This window comes from Zea mays, chromosome 7 (genome assembly GCF_902167145.1).
Source record: "Zea mays cultivar B73 chromosome 7, Zm-B73-REFERENCE-NAM-5.0, whole genome shotgun sequence".
Lineage (NCBI taxonomy): Eukaryota > Viridiplantae > Streptophyta > Magnoliopsida > Poales > Poaceae > Zea > Zea mays.
Window position 1 is genome coordinate 117,829,729 of NC_050102.1, and position 23,639 is coordinate 117,853,367.

Below are 23,639 nucleotides of genomic sequence, written 5' to 3' on the forward strand. Positions count from 1 at the left end.
CGAGGGATGTCGCTGAGCACTCGCTGGATATTCGGGCCGGAGCCCGACCCGTCAGGCAGCCTCTGCGCCGATTCGACGAGGAGAAGCGCAGAGTGATTGGCGAGGAGATCCACAAGCTAATGGCAGCAGGGTTCATCAAAGAGGTATTCCATCCCGAATGGCTTGCCAACCCTGTGCTTGTGAGGAAGAAAGGGGGGAAATGGCGGATGTGTGTAGACTACACTGGTCTCAACAAAGCATGTCCGAAGGTTCCCTACCCTCTGCCTCGCATCGATCAAATCGTGGATTCCACCGCTGGGTGCGAAACCCTGTCCTTCCTCGATGCCTACTCAGGGTATCACCAGATCCGGATGAAAGAGTCCGACCAGCTCGCGACTTCTTTCATCACGCCGTTCGGCATGTACTGCTATGTCACCATGCCGTTCGGTTTGAGGAATGCGGGCGCGACGTACCAGCGGTGCATGAACCATGTGTTCGGCGAACACATCGGTCGCACAGTCGAGGCCTACGTCGATGACATCGTAGTCAAGACAAGGAAGGCTTCCGACCTCCTCTCCGACCTTGAAGTGACATTCCGATGTCTCAAGGCGAAAGGAGTCAAGCTCAATCCTGAGAAGTGTGTCTTCGGGGTGCCCCGAGGCATGCTCCTAGGGTTCATCGTCTCCGAGCGAGGCATTGAAGCCAACCCGGAGAAGATCACGGCCATCACCAGCATGGGACCCATCAAGGACTTAAAAGGTGTACAGAGGGTCATGGGATGCCTCGCGGCCCAGAGCCGCTTCATCTCACGCCTCGGCGAAAGAGGTCTGCCTCTGTACCGCCTCTTAAGGAAGGCCGAGTGTTTCGCTTGGACCCCTGAGGCCGAGGAAGCCCTCGGCAACCTGAAGGCGCTCCTTACGAAGGCGCCTGTCTTGGTGCCCCCGGCGGATGGAGAAGCCCTCTTGGTCTACGTCGCCGCGACCACTCAGGTGGTTAGCGCTGCGATTGTGGTCGAGAGGCAAGAGGAAGGGCATGCATTGCCCGTTCAGAGGCCGGTCTACTTCGTCAGCGAAGTACTGTCCGAGACCAAGATCCGCTACCCACAAGTTCAAAAGCTGCTGTATGCTGTGATCCTGACAAGGAGGAAGCTGCGACACTACTTCGAGTCTCATCCGGTAACTGTGGTGTCATCCTTCCCCCTGGGGGAGATCATCCAGTGCCGAGAGGCCTCGGGCAGGATCGCAAAGTGGGCAGTGGAAATCATGGGCGAAACGATCTCGTTCGCCCCTCGGAAGGCCATCAAGTCCCAGGTGTTGGCGGACTTCATGGCCGAATGGGTTGACACCCAGTTGCCGACGGCTCCGATCCAACCGGAGCTCTGGACCATGTTTTTCGACGGGTCGCTGATGAAGACAGGAGCCGGCGCGGGCCTGCTCTTCATCTCGCCCCTCGGAAAGCACTTGCGCTACGTGCTGCGCCTCCATTTCCCGGCGTCCAACAATGTGGCCGAGTACGAAGCTCTGGTCAACGGGTTGCGGATCGCCATCGAGCTAGGGGTCAGACGCCTCGACGCCCGCGGTGATTCACAGCTCGTCATCGACCAAGTCATGAAGAACTCCCACTGCCGCGACCCGAAGATGGAGGCCTACTGCGACGAGGTTCGGCGCCTGGAAGACAAGTTCTTCGGGCTCGAGCTCAACCACATCGCTCGGCGCTACAACGAAACCGCAGACGAGCTGGCTAAAATAGCCTCGGGGCGAACGACGGTCCCCCCGGACGTCTTCTCCCGGGATCTGCATCAACCCTCTGTCAAGGTCGACGACGCTCCCGAGCCCGAGGCACCCTCGGCACAGCCCGAGGTACCCTCGGCCCCCGAGGGCGAGGCGCTGGACGTCGAGGAAGAGCAGAGCGGGGCCACGCCTGATCGAGATTGGCAGGCCCCGTACCTGCAATATCTCCGTCGAGGAGAGCTACCCCCCGACCAAGTCGAGGCTCGGCGGGTAGCGCGACGCGCCAAGTCATTCGTCCTGCTGGGCGATGAAGAGGAGCTCTACCATCGCAGCCCCTCGGGCATCCTCCAGCGATGCATCTCCATCGCCGAAGGTCGGGAACTGCTGCAAGAAATACACTCGGGGGCTTGCGGCCACCATGCAGCGCCCCGAGCCCTTGTCGGGAATGCTTTCCGGCAAGGCTTCTACTGGCCAACGGCGGTGGTTGACGCCACTAGAATTGTCCGCACCTGCGAAGGGTGCCAATTCTATGCGAAGCAAACCCACCTGCCCGCTCAGGCTCTGCAGACGATACCCGTCACCTGGCCCTTCGCTGTATGGGGTCTGGACCTCGTCGGTCCCTTGCAGAAGGTGCCCGGGGGCTACACGCACCTGCTGGTCGCCATCGACAAATTCTCCAAGTGGATCGAGGTCCGACCTCTGAACAGCATCAGGTCCGAGCAGGCAGTGGCGTTCTTCACCAACATCATCCATCGCTTCGGGGTCCCGAACTCCATCATCACCGACAACGGTACCCAGTTCACCGGCAGAAAATTCTTGGATTTTTGCGAGGATCACCATATCCGGGTGGACTGGGCCGCCGTGGCTCATCCCATGTCGAATGGGCAAGTAGAGCGTGCCAACGGCATGATTCTACAAGGGCTCAAGCCCCGGATCTACAACGACCTCAACAAGTTCGGCAAGCGGTGGATGAAGGAACTCCCCTCGGTGGTCTGGAGCCTAAGGACGACGCCGAGTCGTGCCACGGGTTTCACGCCGTTTTTCCTGGTCTACGGGGCTGAAGCTATCTTGCCCACTGACCTGGAATACGGCTCCCCGAGGACGAGGGCCTACACCGATCAAAGCAACCAAGCTAGCCGAGAGGAATCGCTGGACCAGCTGGAGGAGGCTCGGGACAGGGCCTTACTACACTCGGCGCGGTACCAGCAGTCCCTGCGACGCTACCACGCCCGAGGGGTCCGGTCCCGAGACCTCCAGGTGGGCGATCTGGTGCTTCGGCTGCGGCAAGACGCCCGAGGGAGGCACAAGCTCACGCCCCCTGGGAAGGGCCATTCGTCATCGCCAAAGTTCTGAAGCCCGGAACATACAAGCTGGCCAACAATCAAGGCGAGATCTACGGCAACGCTTGGAACATCAAACAGCTACGTCGCTTCTACCCTTAAGATGTTTCCAAGTTGTTCATATACCTCGCACCTACGCAAAGTTTAGTCGTCAAGGAAGGGTCGGCCTAGCCTCGGCAAAGCCCGACCCTCCCTCGGGGGCTAAAAGGGGGGAGACCCCCTCTGCGTCGAATTTTTCCTCGAAAAAGGATCTCTTTTTAGCAGGATTACTTTCGTGCTTCTTGACTACTTCGGAAAGCGGATCCTGGAAACGACGGAGTACATGGAAGCAGCCAAGGCTGACCGAGCCGAGGGACTCCTACGCCTCCGGGATACGGATACCTCACTCATCACCTTCTGCGATAAGTAACTCGCGTTCGGATAAAGCGACTCCGTGGACCGAACAAGTCTTCACGTTCGGAAGCTCTCCTGCTGAAGCAGTCCTTCAAGCTTTCTCGACTAAGTCGGGGACAGGGCCTCATGAACGGGCGAAAGTACGCGTAAGCGGCAAGGCCGACCGAGCCGAGGGATTCCCACGCCTCTGGGATACAGATACCTCACTCGTCCCTTCCGCGAGAAGCAACTCTCGCTCGCACAAACATCCCTGTTACCGACAGAGAGTCCAGATGCTCGAAACAAGAGGAAAAAAGACGCAGCTTCGCAAGCACGGCGAGGGTGTGTTTTTCTGGCCTCGGCGGCCGCAGAAGGCACACGCTACAAGACGATCTGATCCTGCAGGCTCGGGTCTTCACGCTGAAGGGAGCCGTAGCACCCTCGGCATCGACGACGTCTTCAGCAAAGTCCGACCCAGCCTCGGACGGCGACGCGGTCCAGGGACTCCTCCGGGAATCCGGCCCGAGCAGGCGGCTCGGCCGGTTACCCCTGGGGCCTCGGCCAACCGGCTTCCAAGGGCGCCAGCCCGACCCGAGGCCTCGGCTGATCGACTTTGGCGTCGGCTCCGCTGACGGACAACACGGCTAGGCTCCGGCCAACCAGGTTCCCATTCTCGAGCCAACTCCGCCTCTGTTCATACTGATATCGCTACCCCTGGCCTCGGCTCATCGAAGGGCGGCCGAGGGGTCTCTTTAACTAAGCTAGAGGAGCCCCAGACAACAAGGCCGATCGGGCCGAGGGATTCCTACGCCTCCGGGATACGGATACCTCACTCGTCACCTTGACACGGGGCGACTCATGCTCGGTAAAGCGGCTCAGATAATCAACAGGCGAGACTTAGCGCTCGAAAATGAGGAAAAAACACGGCTCCGTGCCGAAATTACATACATGTTCAGGCCTCGACAGCCGCAATGAACAAACTCACCGGCATTCGAGATGCCATTACAAACGGAACTCCGGTTCCCCCTCCGCAGGTACGAACAACCCCACTCCGAGGGGGAAGGCCTGCGGAGCAACGGAAGGCCGACGAATGGCGCGCCGTCACCTGCTCCAGCAGCGGCGACGACGACGACTTCTGCTCCGGGGGGCCAAGCAGCGGCAACGCTGACCTCAGGCTAGATGCCGCCGCCAGGAGGCCCCCGCCCATGCCAAAACTCGTAAGGCAAGGACGGGCAGAAGGCCGTAGAGTTGGAGGTCAGTCCGTGGCCGGCCCCGGCTATCTCGCCGGCAGCAGAACCTCTTCAAGCTGCCGTGGCGGATGCCGGCACCGCGAGCGGCTCCGAAGCCACTCGCGCCCGAAAGCCAGGCACGCTGCAGCTGCCAGCGCCACGGACGACGGCCGCCCTTCCCTCCGATCACTGAGTGAAGGAGCGGGCCACCGCCCGCGCGGGGGCCGACCTCAACTCGGCGCACTCCCCTCCCCAGCCCTGGTGATGAAAATCCTTGAGGCTGAGGGAGGGGCAGAGGCCGCAGCCCGGCTCGCTTTCCCCCACCATCAAGCCGGAGGTCACCATCTCGGGTGACCGCCGGTGGAGGGGAGCAGCCGGGCTGCATGATGAAAATCCTTGAAGCCGAACGATGGCTGAGAGGTACCAACCCCCATGGGGTTGCGTTCCTCCAACGAGGAGGCGGAAAGGCGGCGGATACCCCCCATCCGGGGGCTTGGAAGATGGAAAGACACGACGCATAAGGGAGGAAGAAGACATGGTTGCCTTCTGAAAGGAGTCTCCCTCCTTTTAAAGGCAACTCTCCCTACATGCGCCCCCAGACGCCACGGGCTGAGTCTTCTCCAACACGCTCCAAGGCCCTCCCCTGCGACTCGGGGGCTGGGTCCCGCATGTCATGCAAACCGGCTCAGGGCAGAAGAAGCCAAACCGCCGCGCGTGGTGCGCACGACCGTCCAGCGGTTACAAGCGACCCCCCACTTTTGCCCAGACCAACGGGCGGAAGGGGCGGGCAGCCATGCAGGCGGCATGCAACCGCGCCAGGTGGACGCGCTTCTCCGACTTCTGACACGCCAGCTTGGAAGCCCAGGCCCACGCGTCAAGCAACCGGCGCGCCAGTTGCTGCATGCAAGCAACCGCACCACCACTTGTGCCACCGTCGCGCCACTTCGGTTGCGGAGCCTATGCCGCGACTCGAGGTGACCCAGCAGCGCCAGCCTGGCGCGTCGGTCAAAGCGACCGAAAGTGGGCCGGCAGTAATGGCGGTGGCAGGCGGGCGGGCGCAGCAGTCACGTCGTCAGCCAGGCTCACGTCTCATCCTGGGACAGCAAGAGAGCCTCCTCCCACGGCGTGAAGACGGTGCACCCGTGACCCGTTCCTCGAACGGATCGCGCACGCGCAACGGCCGCCCCGCCAACCACTCGCCCCGTCGCATTAACTCCGCGGCGGGACAGGCGACGCCTCTGACGGGAGGAGCGCGCGACGCTTCACCTTCGCCGTAATAACCGCGTCAGAAAAGGTACGCCACGTCGTTCGATTTCGTATCCTTTTTCTTTTTCCTCTTTCTCTATCTCTTGCAACAGGGACCGGGAAGGGGGATACCCCGAAAAGGATCCTTCTCCGCGAAGGAAACGGGCTCCGAGCCCCCCCTACTGATCAGGGGTTCGAAGGCTGGCCCTCCGAAGGGTTCAACAGTCGCCTCAGATCGCGTGGGCCCGACACCCACTACTGGTCAGGGGTTCGAAGGCCAGCCCCCCGAAGGGTTCCATGGCCGCCTCAGGCTACTCGGGCTCCGCGCCCATTACTGATCAGGGGTTCGAAGGCTGGCCCCCGAAGGGTTCACAGTCGCCTCAGACACCGAGCGAGGGATGACCAGGGGTACGTTCGATACATAACCGAGGCTCGGGCTGCGCTCCCGAGGTACCCTAGGACATTTCCGAGACCAGCGGGAACGATCTTGTAACGGAATCCCATCGGAGGGAGGCATCGAGCCCTCGGACCCCGTCGCCAGGGGACCGGGTCCGGCAAATCACCCGCAGGTACTTTTGGGCGTGCCTCTGGGCCCCTAGCCGACCCCCAACGAACGGGGCACGGACGTCCACTCGGATTACCCGCTTGCAGCTCACCGGAGACACCATGTTCGGTGCCCATCGAGGGTAACATGGCGCTCTCCCCCCCTCCTCCTTGCGGAAAGGCGACGTAGGGGCGTATGTAAAAAAGCCGAGTCTGTCCCTGATCGTCCTCTCGCCCTGTGCAGAGGCTCGGGGGCTGCTCTCGCAAAAACCGGCTCCGGCCAAACCATTGACAGCGTCAACATACCAGCCCGAGAGCTTGGGCCCCGACCGTGCACCCGGGCTACGGCCAGTTCGCATGAGGGAACGACCAGACCAGCCGAAGCATTACGCAAGGTAGTAAGACCTCGAAGGAGTGTAACCACTCCTCCGAGGCCTCGGGGGCTACACCCGGCGGGTGCGCTCGCGCGCACCCACCGGAACAAAATGCAACCGAGAAAGGCTGGTCCCCTTGCAAAAAAGTGCGACGAAAGCCTCCAAGCGAGTGCTAACACTCCCTTCGAGGCTCGGGGGCTACTGTCGGGGACCATAATTAGGGGTACCCTCAAGACGCCTAATTCTCAGCTGGTAACCCCCATCAGCATAAAGCTGCAAAGGCCTGATGGGTACGATTAAGTCAGGGATCAGTCCACACGAGTGACTCGATCATGCTTCACCCGAGCCTAGCCTCGGCCAAGGGCAGCCGACCTCGAGAGACTTCCGTCTCGCCCGAGGCCCCCCTTTTTACGGCGGACACATCACCAGCTCGCCCGAGGCCTTGGCTTCGCTCAGAAGCAACCCTGACTAAATCGCCACACCGACTGACCAAGTTGCAGGAGCATTTAACGCAAAGGTGGCCTGACACCTTTATCCTGACACGCCCCCCCCCCCCGGCAGAGCCGAAGTGACCGCCGTCACTCCACCGCTCCACTGACCAGTCTGACAGAAGGACAGCGCCGCCTGCGCCACTCCGACTGCGGTGCCACTCGACAGAGTGAGTCTGACAGGCAGTCAGGCCTTGCCAAAGGCGCCACGGCGAACTCCGCTCCACCCGACCCCAGGGCTTGGACTCGGGCTAAGACCCGGAAGACGGCGAACTCCGCTCCGCCCGACCCCAGGGCTCGGACTCGGGCTAAGACCCGGAAGACGGCAAACTCCGCTCCGCCCGACCCCAGGGCTCGGACTCGGGCTAAGACCCGGAAGACGACGAAACTCCGCCTCGCCCGACCCCAGGGCTCGGACTCCGCCCTGGCCTCGGCCGAGCGACCTCCGCCTCGCCCGACCCAATGGCTCGGACTCGGCCTCGGCAACAGAAGACAGACTCAACCTCGGCTTCGGAGGAGCCCCCACGTCACCCTGCCTAGGGCACAGGCCCGCCACGTCAACAGGAAGCGCCATCATCGTCCTACCCCGAATCGACTCGGGTTACGGAGAACAAGACCGGCGTCCCATCCGTCCAGCTCCGCCGGATGGGCAATGATGGCGCTCCACAAGCTCTGTGACGACGGCGGCCCCCAGCTCTCTTACGGAAGCAGGGCGACGTCAGCAAGGACTCGACCGTTCCAACAGCTGTCCCTCCGCCAGGCTCCGTCGCACCTCCGACAGCCACGACATCACGCCAGCAAGGTGCCAAGACCTCTCCAGCTGCCACATTGGCATGTACCTAGGGCGCTAGCTCTCTCTCCGCTAGACACGTAGCACTCTGCTACACCCCCCGTTGTACACCTGGATCCTCTCCTTACGACTATAAAAGGGAGGACCAGGGCCTTCTTAGAGAAGGTTGGCCGCGCGGGACCGAGGACGGGACATGCGCTCTCTTGGGGCCGCTCGCTTCCCTCACCCGCGTGGACGCTTGTAACCCCCCTACTGCAAGCGCACCCGACCTGGGCGCGGGACAAACACGAAGGCCGCGGGACTTCCACCTCTCTCACGCTCGACTCCGGCCACCTCGCCTCTCCCCCCTTCGCGCTCGCCCACACGCTCGACCCATCTGGGCTGGGGCACGCAGCACACTCACTCGTCGGCTTAGGGACCCCCCTGTCTCGAAACGCCGACAAGTAACTACCTCTACCAGACGTGCAGTGTTCTTAGTAGATGGGAAGTTTGTTGGTGACAACATTCATGTGGTTAGGGAGTTTCCAGATGTCTTTTCAGAGGAGTTACCAGGGATGCCACCAGATAGGGAAGTTGAGTTTGTCATTGACCTCTTACCTAGGACTGCTCCTATTTCTAAATGGACATACAGGATGTCCGTAGAAGAACTAAAGGAACTTAAGAAGCAGTTAACAGAGTTATAGGAGGCTGGGTACATTCGTCTGAGTTCCTCACCTTGGGGAGCGCCAGTTCTGTTTGTACAGAAGAAAGATGGATCACAAAGGATGTGTGTGGATTATAAATCCCTTAATGATGTCACTGTAAAGAACAAGTATCCGTTACCCCACATTGAGGATTTATTTGATCAGATGAGAGGTGCGAGGGTATTCTCAAAGATTGATCTTCGATTGGGTTATCATCAAATGAAGATTAGGCCATCTGATATTCCCAAGACGGCTTTCTCAACTCGATATGGTTTATATGAATTCACAGTTATGTCATTTGGACTAACTAATGCACCAGCCTATTTTATGAATATGATGAATAAGGTGTTCATGGAGTATCTTGACAGATTCGTCGTGGTTTTCATCGATGATATTCTTATTTGTTCCAAGAATGATAGTGATCATGAGGAACATCTGAGATTAGTGCTACAAAAGCTATGGGATAATCAACTCTACGCCAAGTATAGCAAATGTGAGTTCTGGATTGACGAAGTGCCATTCCTTGGACATGTCATTTCTAATGGTGGGATATCAGTGGATCCTGCTAAAGTCAAGGAGATAGTGGAGTGGAGTATACCTAGTACAGTTACCGATGTCCGAAGTTTCTTGGGACTTGCAGGCTATTATCGGTGATTTATTGAAGGGTTCTCTAAGATTGCTAAGCCTATGACCTCACTTCTGGAGAAGGGGAGACAGTTTAAGTGGGACGAGAAGTGCCAATATAGCTTTAATCAATTAAAGTCGAGATTGATGTCACCCCAAGTGTTGGTTATGCCAGATCTTTAGAAGGGATTTGATATCTATTGTGATGCATGCGACCAAGGCTTACGATGTGTGCTTATGCAAGAAGGACACGTGATTTCCTACGCGTCTCGTCAGTTGCGAAAACATGAGTTGAACTACCCCACTCATGACTTAGAACTGGCAGCCGTAGTGCATGCGCTCAAAATATGGAGACATTATATTATGGGAACCAAGTGCCAAGTGTACACCGATCACAAGAGTTTGAAGTACATATTCACTCAGAATGATCTTAACCTTAGGCAACGCCGATGGTTGGAGCTCATTAAGGATTATGATTTAGAGATTCATTATCATCCGGGCAAGGCGAATCTGGTTGCGGATGCCTTGAGTCGGAAGGAACATGTCCATTCAGCTATTGTTGCCCAGCTACCCGATGAGATTGTTGAAGATTTTAGGAGACTCAACATGGGAATTGTTGCGCACACTGAAGGAGTCACCATTGAAGTGGAACCTACCTTGGAGCAAGAAATCCATAAGGGTCAGATTGGTGATGCTAAAATTCAAGAGATCAAGGATCTGATTACGGAAGGTAGAGGTCCAAAATTCATGGAGGATGAGCAAGGCACAGTATGGTTCAAGGACCAGATATGTGTTCTTGAGATTGATAGCCTTCGTGAGACTATATTGAAGGAAGCCCATGATTCTGATTACTCTATTCACCCTGGTAGCACTAAGATGTATCAAGATTTGAAGCAGAAGTACTGGTGGTATTGGCTAAAATGAGATGTGGCTGCACACGTGGCTATGTGTGATGTGTGTCAAAGAGTCAAGGTTGAACATCAAAGACCAGCTGGACTATTGCACCCGCTTAAGATACCCGAGTGGAAATGGGAAGAAATTGGCAAGGATTTCATTGTTAGTCTACCCCACACTCCTGTAGGGTATGACTCCATTTGGGTGATTGTGGACAGACTGACAAAAGTGGCTCACTTCATACCTGTGAGAACTAATTACACAGGAGCCAAGCTTGCAGATTTGTATATGGCTCGGATAGTATGTTTACATGGAGTGCCTAAGAAGATCGTATCGGACTGGGGATCACAGTTTACTTCTTGGTTTTGGCGGAAGTTGCATGAGTACTTGGATACACGGTTGAATTTCAGTTCGGCCTACCATCCTCAAACTGATGGGCAGATCGAGAGGACCAACCAAGTACTGGAGGATATGCTAAGAGCTTGTGCTCTTAAACATGGTGTTAGTTGGGATAAGAGTTTACCGTATGTGGAGTTCTCCTACAATAATAGCTACCATGCCAGTTTGAAGATGTCACCGTTTGAGGCTCTATATGGCAGAAAATGCAGAACTCCACTGTATTGGGATCAAACTGGTGAAAGGCAGTTCTTTGGGCCTGAAATTATACAAGAGGCAGAAGAACAAGTGCGAATGATAAGGGAGAATTTGAGAACTGCACAATCAAGGCAGAAAAGCTATGCTGATACCCGGAGGAGACTACTAGAGTTTAAGGAGGGTGATCACATGTATCTTAAGGTGTCACCGATCCAGAGTATGAGGAGATTTAAAGTCAAAGGGAAGTTGTCCCCTCGCTTTATTGGACCTTTCTTGATCTTAAAGCGAGTGGGAGAGGTTGCCTATCAACTGGAACTACCCGATCATCTTGCGGATGTACATGATGTCTTCCATATATCATAATTGAAGAAGTGTCTCAGGGTACCCGAGGAGCAGTTACCTATGGAGGATCTTAGTGTTCAAGATGATCTGACTTATACAGAGTATCCTATCAATATTCTTGATACCTTGACTCGAGTTACAAGAAATAAAGTTATAAAGATGTGTAAGGTGCAATAGAGTCACCATGGAGAAGATGAAGCTACATGGGAGAGGGAAGAAGAGCTACGAGTAGATTGTCCCCACCTCTTTCCCAGTTGTACCTAAATCTCGAGGACGAGATTCTTTGTAAGGGGGTAGGATTTTTAATACCCAACTTTGGTATATAAGAGAGAGAAATAAAATTATGTGTAATGCCTCCTCCTTCATAAGAATTATTAGGAGACATGTTTAAAAATAAATAATACCCCAATAAAATGTGCATCACGTTGGATTTTTTGTTTGTGCATTTAACACAATAATAACATGGATAAAAATATAATAATAAGTTGGGAAATTGGATTAGAAAATAGAAAAGAAATACTATGAAAAATAAAATGAATCCATAGATAAATAAATTCATTCCACACTTACATGTTTAAGTTGGATATTTAAATGGAATGCCAATTTTGTTACAAAGCTTGAATTCAAATTCTAGATTTAAATATAAAAGGAAAACAAAAACAGAAAATAAGGAGGAAATTAGTTGGGCGCCTGGGCCAAAGCTCCCCCTTTCGGCCCACATCACCGTTTCCTGCACAAAGTCGGCCTAGCCAGACTCCTCCCGCACTTCTCGCGTGGAGCCGCTGTTGCGTAGGACCACCACGTCAGCCCAAGCGCATAGCCTGGTCTTCGTGCGCTGAGTCTCTGGCAAACGGACCCACCTGGCCTGTCTCCCATTGCGCCGGATCGGACGCCGACGTGTGGGACCACACACTCCGCCCTCGCTTCCGTAACAACTATGCCAAAATCGCCGGCGTTCGCATCGTCTGCACGACATGGGGGTTAACCGAGGCTCCTTCAAACCACCCTACAAGTGCCACTGCTTTGCCCTCTGGACTCGCCTCATCTTGCCCCACTTTCACCCTTCCACTGCGCCATGCCTGCGTAGATTGCCGAAGCCGCTAGTGCTGCTGTGCTTGCCCTGGACCACCACGCCACTCAAGATCAAATTGAGGTGCTGGTGGGATTCGCCCGGCGCTGCTGAAGACGCGCATCGCGTCGTCTGACGGGGGAGATCCCCAAACCTCGGGCAATTCTTCACCGGAGTCAGGGAAACGCCGCCGTCCGCGATTCTTCGTGGACATCGTCGCTACCGCCTCGGCAACCGATAAGGACACCCTCATATCCCTCGCATTGGTGTTCTTATGGCGTAACTACGTTTGATTAATGGAGTAGGTGTCAAAAACGTGCGTTGGGGGGAAACTCATCGGCGTTCGTCGCCGCCGTGCGTGTGGCACAACCAGGCCCAGCACGGGGAAGATGATGACGTCTCGGCCGTTAGTTTCCAGGTAGACGACCTAGATCTGTCGGTAGCTTACCCCTCTGCCGTAAACAGTGAGGACCGTCGATCTAGAGATGTTTGGGTCAGATTAGGTCTAGTGATTGAGTCGTGCCGCGTGATCTGGTTCGTCGATCTTGGATCGAACGCGCGAAGTGAAAAGTTAGTTGCGGATAGTAAAGATTCTAATATGGACCGTCGGGCTCTGATTGGACGACCATTGTTCAACTGTACCCCTTCGTGGGTGCACTCTTTCATATGAGTCCCTGGCGAATTTTAATATAAACCCGCCGTCCACCTAGGTTGCGACCTGTGTCTTAGGTTCTTTTACGCCAGAGACCCTGTACTATTCGGTATTTGTGCGCCCAATCCAGAAACCACATAAATTAGTGAAATAATTATAGAAATTGATTTTAATACAAAAATTAATCCAGAAACTTGTATAAATCATAATTTTGCTCCAAATTGATTCTTTCCAGTGGTAATAATTTTGTATTAATATCATCACTTAGTAACTTTGTTTACCCATGAAACTTGAATTAAAATTATGCACTTGAATTGTTCTATTCCAAGTACTAAATAACTTTAGAAATCCATAACTAAATAATCGTAACTCCAAATTTAGTGATTCTTGTTCCTACGATCTCGTTACGCAGCGTAGAATATTATTATGCATTCTGTTCTATTGATTGGTGTGATGTTAATTTTTGCTATACTATGTATGTTTGTATTGATGCGAGTAGACGAGAAAGCTACAGAGGATCCAGGGGTTCAGTAGGTGGAGACTGCTGAGCAGGAGCTCGTTGAAGGCAAGTTGTGCCCTTGATCACCTCTTTTTACCCAGTCATGTTCTTATTAATCATAATGATCTGCATAGGTGAATTTTGATGGGACTCAATAGGTTACCCTAGGTTGGCTATCTTTATACCTTGTTTTACCACTGAATTTTTGGGTAGTACATGCTATTGCTTTATGTGGTTTTGGGTATAGAGATATACATCACTCATGATTACATTTTTTATTATTAGTTCATTATTTACTATTCATGGTAAGATCATTATGTTAATGGGAACATGGAGAACCACCCGGGAAAACAGTGCTACCACAAGGGTGGAATGGGATGCCCTTGGCTGACTAACTAGGAAAGCTAGTGGAAGACTACCTTACCCGATAGGGGCAAGGGCAGTAGGGGAGTGGTCAGTGTAGGGAGGTCCTTGGGTTGATTTTGCTGCGATGGCGGTCAGGCGAGGGATCCCTGCACTGGAGCTTCCTATAAACTGTAGCGGGTTTTCTGAAGCTAGTGGAACTTTGTAAAGGCCGTGTAGTGGTACCCTGCCTCGCTTCCTCGGTAGAGGTGTATGAGGTCCAATCAACCCCGTGGCAAATGGGTAACACAACTTGTGGGTAAAGATGCGCAACCTCTGCAGAGTGTAAAACTTGTATACTAGCCGTGCTCACTATCATGAGCACCTTGGACACTCACATGATTAATTTATGGAATTAAATTCAACTTGTCATTTGCATCGCATTGAGATTATTTTATTATTACTTTTACTTATTATTACTATGGTTTGGTATTTACTTACACTTAGTAACTACTAATAATATTTTGACCAACTTATAAAAGGAATGTTCAGCTTCAATCTTTATTTTATTGATCAACCTTACACTTCACATGAACTCCCACCTTTGGTGAGTTCGTGCACATTATTCCCCACAACTTGTTAAGCGATGAACATATGTGAGCTCACCCTTGCTGCCTCACACCCCCACAGGAGAAGAACAGGTGGTCGAAGAGGAGTCACATAACGAGGAGTTCGATTTGATCTATGTGGCGTCTCCTAGTCAGCTTTGTGGCGCCAGGGAAATAATATTTAGTTCACTTTATTTTTATCATTTATTTTGTAAGACTTCCGCTATGTAATAGGTACATTTATGATATTTATGACATTTATCTCTATGCATTCTGTTATTATATGTGTTGTTCTTCCTTGGCACACATATGAGACGCACCCGGCTTTATCCCTTAAATCCGGGTGTGACAGGAAGAGAGAGTTCAAGTACCCATAGTACCTCTGCAAATTTGTTGTCTTCCATAGCTCATAAGGGTGTACCACATGCATGTCCAAGAACTGTTCACGGGGTGGGAGAGTATATTCATGCACACGCTTCCTTTCTGGATGAATCTCCAAATTAGAAAAAATTAAGAATATGTGCAAACCATCTATAACTCAGTTTGAACCACCTTTCCTCAATATTGAAGTTCATATATGGAAAGGCGTAGCCGCCTAGCTCTTCACTACTTGGCTTAATCCACAACATAGAGTAAAATTGAGCAATGACCTCATTGTTCCAATCATGACTAAAACTCATTATGTTCTTCATTTCCTTTGCCTCACAAGCTCTTAGTGCCCTTGTCATGGCCCTGTCTCGCATTTGCACACATTCTTCCCAATTGATAGACCTTTGTTTGATGATTGGTTGGTGTTTCTTTGTCATGATCACAGAGTTATAAAAGTTTGCATGAAATAAGGTCCAAAATATGTGACATTCAACCCGATTATTTCTCAAATACTCCAAAGGGTTTCCATACCTTATATCTTGGAGCAGGCCCCCACTACATGCACTGAAATCCACTAGGTGCTCAATTGGATTTTTGAGCCCTAGTTTGATGAAGTTGGAGGTCACATATGGGTGGACCGCCCTCCGAGGAAGATTGGTTAAATTGTCCTTCAATCTATCATAATCGCTTGTCGGGTCATCGACATGCTGATTGTGAGCCCAACGAGAACGGCTGGACATGGTCCTCGGTAGACAAGACGGAGTCCTCTCACTATGAGAGACTTGAGTCGGCTGAGGTTGGGAGGAACTCCCCCCAAACTCAACATGGCCCAAACCATGGCCCTGCTTAGTGTGAGAGCGGTGAGGAGGCTCCACTGAGACTTCTTCTGATTGAGTCTCTTCGTATGAGTCACTCTCCTCAATGATAGACCCATTGCGGTGCACCATCTTCAATAAAAACATCAAGGGAGTGAGATACAATAAAGTGGCGGAAGAAATGAGATAAGATTGAGAGAGAAGTGCGTCGAACTAGGCAAGGGCGGTTCAACCGACCGACAACAATCACCTCAAAATTTCCTCCTGATCTATCCAAATAAGCAATGAATCCCTTTGAGGACATGTTCCTTAGCACAATGGTATCCTCTACCTCGAAGGGGTTCAACCAAAGAGACAAAAAATGGTAGATTGGGGAAGATGAACATGAAGTACCTTGAAGGAGACATTCCGTCGCAAAATGAGACTTGAAACTTGGGGAAATGGAGGAGGAGCCTGAGGGGAACCAGATACAAGCAAGAACACTTTGAATCCCAACTCATTCTCAAGGCATCATAGGGGAGAAAGGATCTTTCTTGGTGGAGAAGAGGGGGTTGAACACACCGGTTGAGCTGGTGGTAATAAGTGAGGTGAGACAGAAAGAGAGAAGGGTAAAGTGGTATTTACCCCTACAACCGACTGAGACACAAGGACTGGTTGAATTGGTCGACTATGCAGTTCAACAACATATATGCAGGGAAGATGCCAGTTGAGCTATGCGATTCAATGAGCCACCTCAACCGACCTCCACCAGAGTAGTTCATAGTTGAGCCTGTACCCAGGGGCGGTTCAACCGATCACCTCAACTGGTATTAACTAGAGGTCAATGGTTGAGCTTTGAGGAAGGGCGGTTCACACGCCCAGCTCAATCACCGTAGAGCATATTTATACATAAAATTAGATAAATTTTCAAAAGAGTTTTCAACACTTATACCACTCATGCGAACAACAATTTTGTGCACAAGCTTTCAAGATACGTTTTGAGAATCAAGGATATTTAACTCACTTCTCAACATGCAAAATCTAGTTTCATCAAGTGGCTTAGTGAAGATATCGGCTAGTTGGTTTTTGGTGCTTACATGACAAATTTTGATATCTCCCTTGGCTTCCTGGTCTCTCAAGAAGTGATGTCGTAGGTCAATGTGTTTGATGTCAGAGTGTTGCACGAGATTGTTTACAAGTTTATTGACACTCTCATTGTTGTATAGTAGCAGAATTTTATTAAACTCACAAATAAAGTCTCTTAAAGTTTTCCTGATCCATAGCAGCTGGGCACAACAGGCACCCTCGGCTATGTACACGGTTTCGATAGTGGATAGTGCAACATAGTTTTGTTTCTTAGAACTCCATGACATCAAATAGTGCCCAAGGAATGGCAAGTCCCGGTGGCTCAACTTTGCAACCACCATAGCCTAAACCAAAATATCCAAGAAGGTCAAAAGTGGAGCCCTTGGGATACTAAATACCTAAGTTTTGTGTGTGGATCAAATATTGAGAAATTCTCTTAACGGCCACTAAGTGTCACTCTTTTAGGTTAGCTTGAAATCTTGCACACATGCACACACAACGGGTATAATATCAGGCCTAAATGCACAAAGGTATAACAGGGGACCTATCATAGACCTATAGTGTAATACCCAAATCATATATATAGATGAATTAATGGGAGGGGATGTTAATTATGTGCATTTTATTATTCAATGGGCATACACAAACCACTATGCAAGTGATTAAAGTAAATAACAAATATACACAAAATAAAGGTGCATGATATTGATATTTATTGTTGTTGCATTCGATTTGCCACATCATAATGCGAATCAGAAATTGAATCTTGAATTTGAAAGAAAAAATTTAAATCAGGATATAATATAAAAACAAAAAATAAAAAGAGAAGAATGTTTTACCTACGTCGTGGGCGAAAAAAGGTCGACCCACAAATGTCACACCTGGATTTAAGGGCAAATCCATGCGCGAATTAAATGTGTGCTAGGATCAAGTCTCACACATATGATGACTCATGGTATAAAAATGAATGTCATATCTTTACTATATAATATAAGTTCTATACAAAATAACTAAATATTTACATCATATGAAGACAACGATCTAGTAACCATAGTTGGCTGGGAGACGATGGCCTAGACCTCTCACGAACTCATCGCGACATCCTTCATGCTTCTCATCTTAGTGGTACCTGTTCTTGACCTGGGGGATGTGAGTACAGCAAGGGTGAGCTCACACACATTCATCGCTCAACAAGGTTTGGGGAATAATGTGCATGAGCTCACTTACAGTGGGGCTCATGTGAAGTGTAAGGCTTACCAAAGAAGATGGTTAAAGCCGAGCATTGCTTTTAAAGTTGGTCAAAGTTTTATTAGCAGTTACTAAGTATAAGTAGATACCAACCCAAATAAATAAGAGATCACAACTAATAATAACACCCACAATGCAATGCATATGATAAATTAAGTTTAGTTCCATAAATTACTCATGTGAGGGTCCGAGCTGCTCATGACCGTGAGCACGGCTGGTATACCAGTTTTACACTTTGCAGAGGTTGCACATCTTTACCCACAAGTCGTGTTACCTATTTGCCACAGTCATGAATCCCATACATCTCTACCGAGGAGATGAGGCATGGTAACACTATGAGGCCTTTACAAAGTTCCACTAGCTTCTGAAAACCCGCTATGGTTTCTGAGAAGGGCAATATAGGAATCCCTCGTCCGAAAAGCCATCACAGCATGATCGACCCGAGAACCTGCCTATACCGCAGCTCCTCTACCTCCCTTGCCCCTTTCGGGTAAGGTAGTCCTCCACTAGCTTTCCTAATTAGTGAGCTAAGGGCATCCCATACCACCCTTGTGGTAGCAATGTTTTCCCGGCTGGTTCTCCATGTTCCAATTAACACAATGCTCTTATCCTAAACACTAGGTGAGTGCCCGTGCGTTGCAACGGAAACATATAATACTATAATAATGTATGTACAAATGTGTGTTATACTGTTAAGATGGAGGACGACGTCCGCGACCCGTCTGAGATGATGTTGAAGTGAAACTTGGGTCGCAGTCGAGCGCATCGGCACCGCGACATGAGGCCGCCTGTCTGTGAGGCGCTCGAGGAGAAGGGCAGGGTAGTCTCATTGATGGAGCAAGGTCTGGGGGACGACGGTGGAGTGGCGACGCGCGGTAACGGGGGTGGCAACTTTGGCGATGATGGCGCGTGGTCGAGAAGGTGAACGTGGGAGCCGGTGGAGGGACGGCGCAGCGGCTGGCAGAGCCGCATCGGGTCCGGTGCCCGACGGAGCTCCACGCCGTGGCAGGGAGGGAGAAACTTTAATCCGTACCAGCTTCTACTGCTTGTACAATGTTTAGTCTCTATGAATTGCAGTTGCAACAGTCCGAACAACTGGCTTTAATCCGAAGCGAACAACCTAGGCCGGGGGCATCAACATCGCGCCTTGATGGCGGTAGCAGCGGGCGCAAGGGTCATCGTGGGAGGACAGCGGCGGGGGCATGGCCTCGCTCCTATGGACGCACCCCTTCCACATTTAATAGTAGTAGGGATTATCACACTATCATTTTTTTTAAATAAAAGGGTGGAGGGCACCTGATATATTGATCACATGTTCTAGTTACATTGGCGGTGGATGGCAGTAGCCCAACATACCGAGCCTGTGAAAGGATTACATCACAGGAGGGGAAAGTTTACAGTTGGGACTGTTATTGATTTGTTCAGTAAATATACGTAAGATAATTTAAATTCGAAAGAAAAGATAAACCACTTGAAGATTTGGAAGTTGATAATGAGGAGTCATTGAGTTCCTATTCAATCCATTGCTAATTTGATTACTTGGTATGTGCGGAGTACATCTTAACATGGCACAATTTATGGGTTTTACAAACAAGTTCACATTGAAATGCAAGCAATAGCAGTATGCTAGTATCTGTTCGAAACACATAGTAAGACCGAACATTGGAAATATACAAAGAATTTATCCTACCAACTGTATAAGAACATTATATCAGAAAACATACTCACAGTTCTGTGTTGATTTAGATAGCAATAAAATATGTCCAGTTACATTCGCGGTGGACGGCAGTAGCCCAACAGCTGGAGTCTGTGAAAGGATTACATCACAGGAGGGGAAAGTTTATAGTTGAAAGTGTACCCATGAGAACGAATGTTTAGCTGGTTCGAGTGCTATAGTAAGATCATATATGGGACATGAGTGCCATCTAGGTTGCTCTTTCTGAAGCATCAAGTGCAGCGATCTCAAATGGCAATACTTTGCAAGTGTTTTACAGGCTTAACAATGGCATCATCTACAGTGACCAAACCAGTGTATGCATACTCCAAAATTTTCTTCAGAGCGTGACTATCTACATGATCAGACATTCGAACATGATAGCATGACCTTCTGCCCCATTCATAAGTTACTGACCCATCACGTACAAAAGGTTTTTTAGATGGTAATAATTTAGGACATCTTGCTGATAGGATAGCCGCATGAGCACTTAGAGATTCGCCATCTGCAAGCAACAGTTCCAAATCAACTAACTCACTGCACACAACATTTCTCATATTTCCTCCTAGCTTGCTTGGAAAACCACAGAGGCCAAACATACTCAGTATATGTGCAATATAAGACTTGGGCCCTGGGATCTTGTTCTGACACAAGGCTTGTTTAAGGACTCCAACCAAACCTTCATTGTAACGATCTCTGCATTCATGGCACACAATCCCCGCATCTAACTTTATTATAATTAAAAGGATAATCATGGTTATGCCCAATTGCGGAGTTGCCCACATGTCCCTTCTTTTAATTAAATTTCCTAACTATTATGGTGTTGGATTGTGTATTACACCAATGTAATGTGTATATATACATGTGCCTACCCTAATTAGGGTTAGGGATATTAGTATCTAATTGTAATATGGAACCAAGCCACTTTTTCTTCTCCCTCCTCCCCTCCCCATAGCCGCTAGGCATTGCCCAACCACCAACTGCTTCTCCTCGCTGGCCGCCCCCAGCCAGCGCCATGGACCTCCCTTGCGATCCTCCCCCCTCAGACGCCCCACCCAGCCGACGCTCTTCCTCGGTCCCTACCAGTCATCATCCCATCGCCATGGAGCTTAGTTAAAAGTGTACTCAATGTAACTGGAATTGCTTGCATCCCAACACAACATACCCGCATTGACGCATGGAACACGAACATCCAGATCTCAGGAGAGTTAGGACCAAACCTGTCCAGGAATGTTGGGATGGGGCGCTCGGCCACGAGCGAGAGCAACCTTTGCTGCGACACCTCCTTCGCGTCAGGGTTCAGGCTGATCACATTCTTCAGCAGCAACACATTCCTGCACACACACGCAGACCGGTGTAATGAACATCATGGGCGACCACCTGGCACGCGCTGACGCGCGGGGAACCCGCGAGGGTTCGGAGTCAATAGAGGGGGGAAGGGAGACCTCGGTCGGCTTGGCGGGCTGGAGATCCACCTCCGCTACGCCTGGTGGGGCCACCAGCGAGGGGAGGTGGGGCGAGGGATCATATGACATATGGCGTATCTCCCACACGTTTGCCGCAACTCGGAAGAGAGAGAAATTGCCAGAACCCTGACCTTAGGGTGACACCGCGGGGGTTGTTGACTTCGATGGCTTCTTCGTGCTTCCCCTCCTCCATCTGCACGGCATGAGCATGAAACTTTCTTATACTGAGAGCGCGGGCACGGATGGCGGGGGTGGTTGTTGGCGGCATGCGGTGGATGGCGGGGGAGGTCATTGGTGGCTTGGGGACGAGGATAGAGAGGTCGAATGGCCGATGCTATACGGCGGGCACAACAGGCGGTGGATGGGGCGGGAGGTTGTTTGTGGGCAGAGCGGATGGGGACGGGTACAGGAGGATAAGGCCGGTGGAGGTGGCCGTGAGGAGGCACCGGAGGGAGGCCGCCACCACGGAGGTAGAGGTGGTGGTGGCACGGCAGGAGAGGTGCACAAGGAAGGCGGCTGCCATGGTGGTGGTGGTCATCGGTGGTGGAGAGGTGTGGGGAGGAGATCAGAGCACCACGGTGTCGAAGAAGGTATGTGGGCGGGCCCTTGAACTTCACTCCCGGGAGGCTGCGGACGGAGGAACGATGGGGGAGGGGGGTTGCGCGAGCAGTGAGGGCTGACGATGGCTCGCGTGGAAGGGGGAGGCAGGGCGGCAGCGGCTCACGTGGGGTGGGGCAGGGGGAGGCGGGGGGATACACGTGGGCATGGGTTGCAGAAACGGAGTCACAGGTGGACGGTGTAGATTCACAGAAGCGGACGGACGGTGGAGATTCACCAAAGGCAGAACCAGAGAGGCAGGCTACCCTCTTGCAGCCTTAATATAGTAGTATAGATTTTACAAAAAATCATATATACATATGTACAATTTATATTCAATATTATAAACACTTGAGCATGATGTTCTACTGGTTAGATAGCTTCGTCTAGTGTCTCCCACCCTTCTTCCATCAGGGTGTGGGTTCAAACCCCACCTTCTGCACCGCATTTTAACATTTAACGCTGAGTTGATTTGGAAGAAATGTAGGGACTTTTTAGTAAAAAGATGATGTACGACCGTTGAAACTGATGCTTTAAGTATAATAGAGATAATATATAGGGACTGTCTAAGTGTCTCACTCCTTGTTTGCAGGTCGCTACATAACTTGATAACCAGTGTTAGTGTTGTTGTGTCAAATCTAGATTTAACTATGTGGGCTTTAGGTTCTCATTCCAAAAAAAGAAAATCAGATCAGGGAAGACCACATCAAGAATAAGACATGCAGAAACAAAAGCATTATCAAATCAAGTTTTAGCCTGAAAGCATCATTGGATCTAGAACTTCTTTATACCACTATCTTGGGGAAACATGGATCTATAGCTGTAGTAGGCAATACCTTTACACCAAGGAACACAAAGAATGTTTTGTGTAAGATTACCTTCATAGCCACCATACACGTGATCTTCAGACAGTAAAAGAGGTGTGTCTAGGTCAACGAAACTACATCCATAAGTATAGAAAACAACTTTAGCAGCTGATTTGACAAGTATAAGATATGTTATATATAGTTTGTGGTTTCAACATCCTGATGACAATGCCCCTTGCTTATAAAAAGATAGTTTGGTAATTTTCACAGCAGAACAGACCTAAAGCATCCAAGGCCAGCACCTAAATGACGAGCAAAGCCCATAGCAATCCTAGTCTCGACCATGCCACCGATCATCAGAGCAGTATTAGATTTTCTTGCAGCATTAATTATTTCAAGGGCTCCAAGAATCCATAACTTTGCCAAGTTGATGTTAATAACATGGGCAATATTCCTGTTGGAACTTGCTCTCTGGTGCAAGGTGATCCAACGGGGGTGTGAAGTGATGTAAACAAGGTTTTCGCACGAGATGGCAATAGCTCTGTTAATCCAGCCTCTCAAGGGCACTGTGCGGGGGTATTTATAGGTATCCGGGTGCCCAGCGTCCTGTGTTAAGGACGCATGTGCCCTCAGACACCTAGGTTATCCCCGGAATATTCCCATAAAGCAGGGTTACAGACCGTAATTACAGGGAGGCCTTTACAAATTAGGCCCGTAACGCGCAACGGCCACGCAGGGCCTGTTACAATGGGTCGGATCACACGCGGGCCTCCACTCTGGACGAGGTCACAGGATGATACGACCTCGTCGCGGGTCTTCGTCCGGTGGCGTATGAGACGAAGGGTAAGACTGCCCGTTGTCTTGTCACCGTTGGTGCAGCGAGTACGGCGAAGGCCTCGAGCGAAGGGTGGCGTCTTCGCCTTCGCCCCAACATTTGCCCTCCGAGGGACCAGTTCGACTAAGTCACCTGGTGCCGAAGACGTCGCTAGATGGCGGAGACGCTGCCCTCGCTCGAAGTGGTTCCGCGGGGGTTTTTGACATGACCGTTGATTGACGCCGTACTGTTGGATTGCGGGTTTCCCGAAGCGCCGCGCCCTGTGTATAAAAGGGGACGGGGGCAGCGCGTTTTGAACTTTATCGTTCCACGCTCCGCGAAAACCCT

The 23,639-nt window shown here is 51.1% G+C and overlaps 1 pseudogene; it reads right to left on the minus strand.

Annotated features, from left to right (window-relative positions):
- Nucleotides 1-22,399: 22,399 nt before the first annotated feature.
- The window catches only part of LOC103634111 (L-Ala-D/L-amino acid epimerase-like), a 34,446-nt pseudogene continuing 33,206 nt past the window's right edge, over nt 22,400-23,639 (minus strand).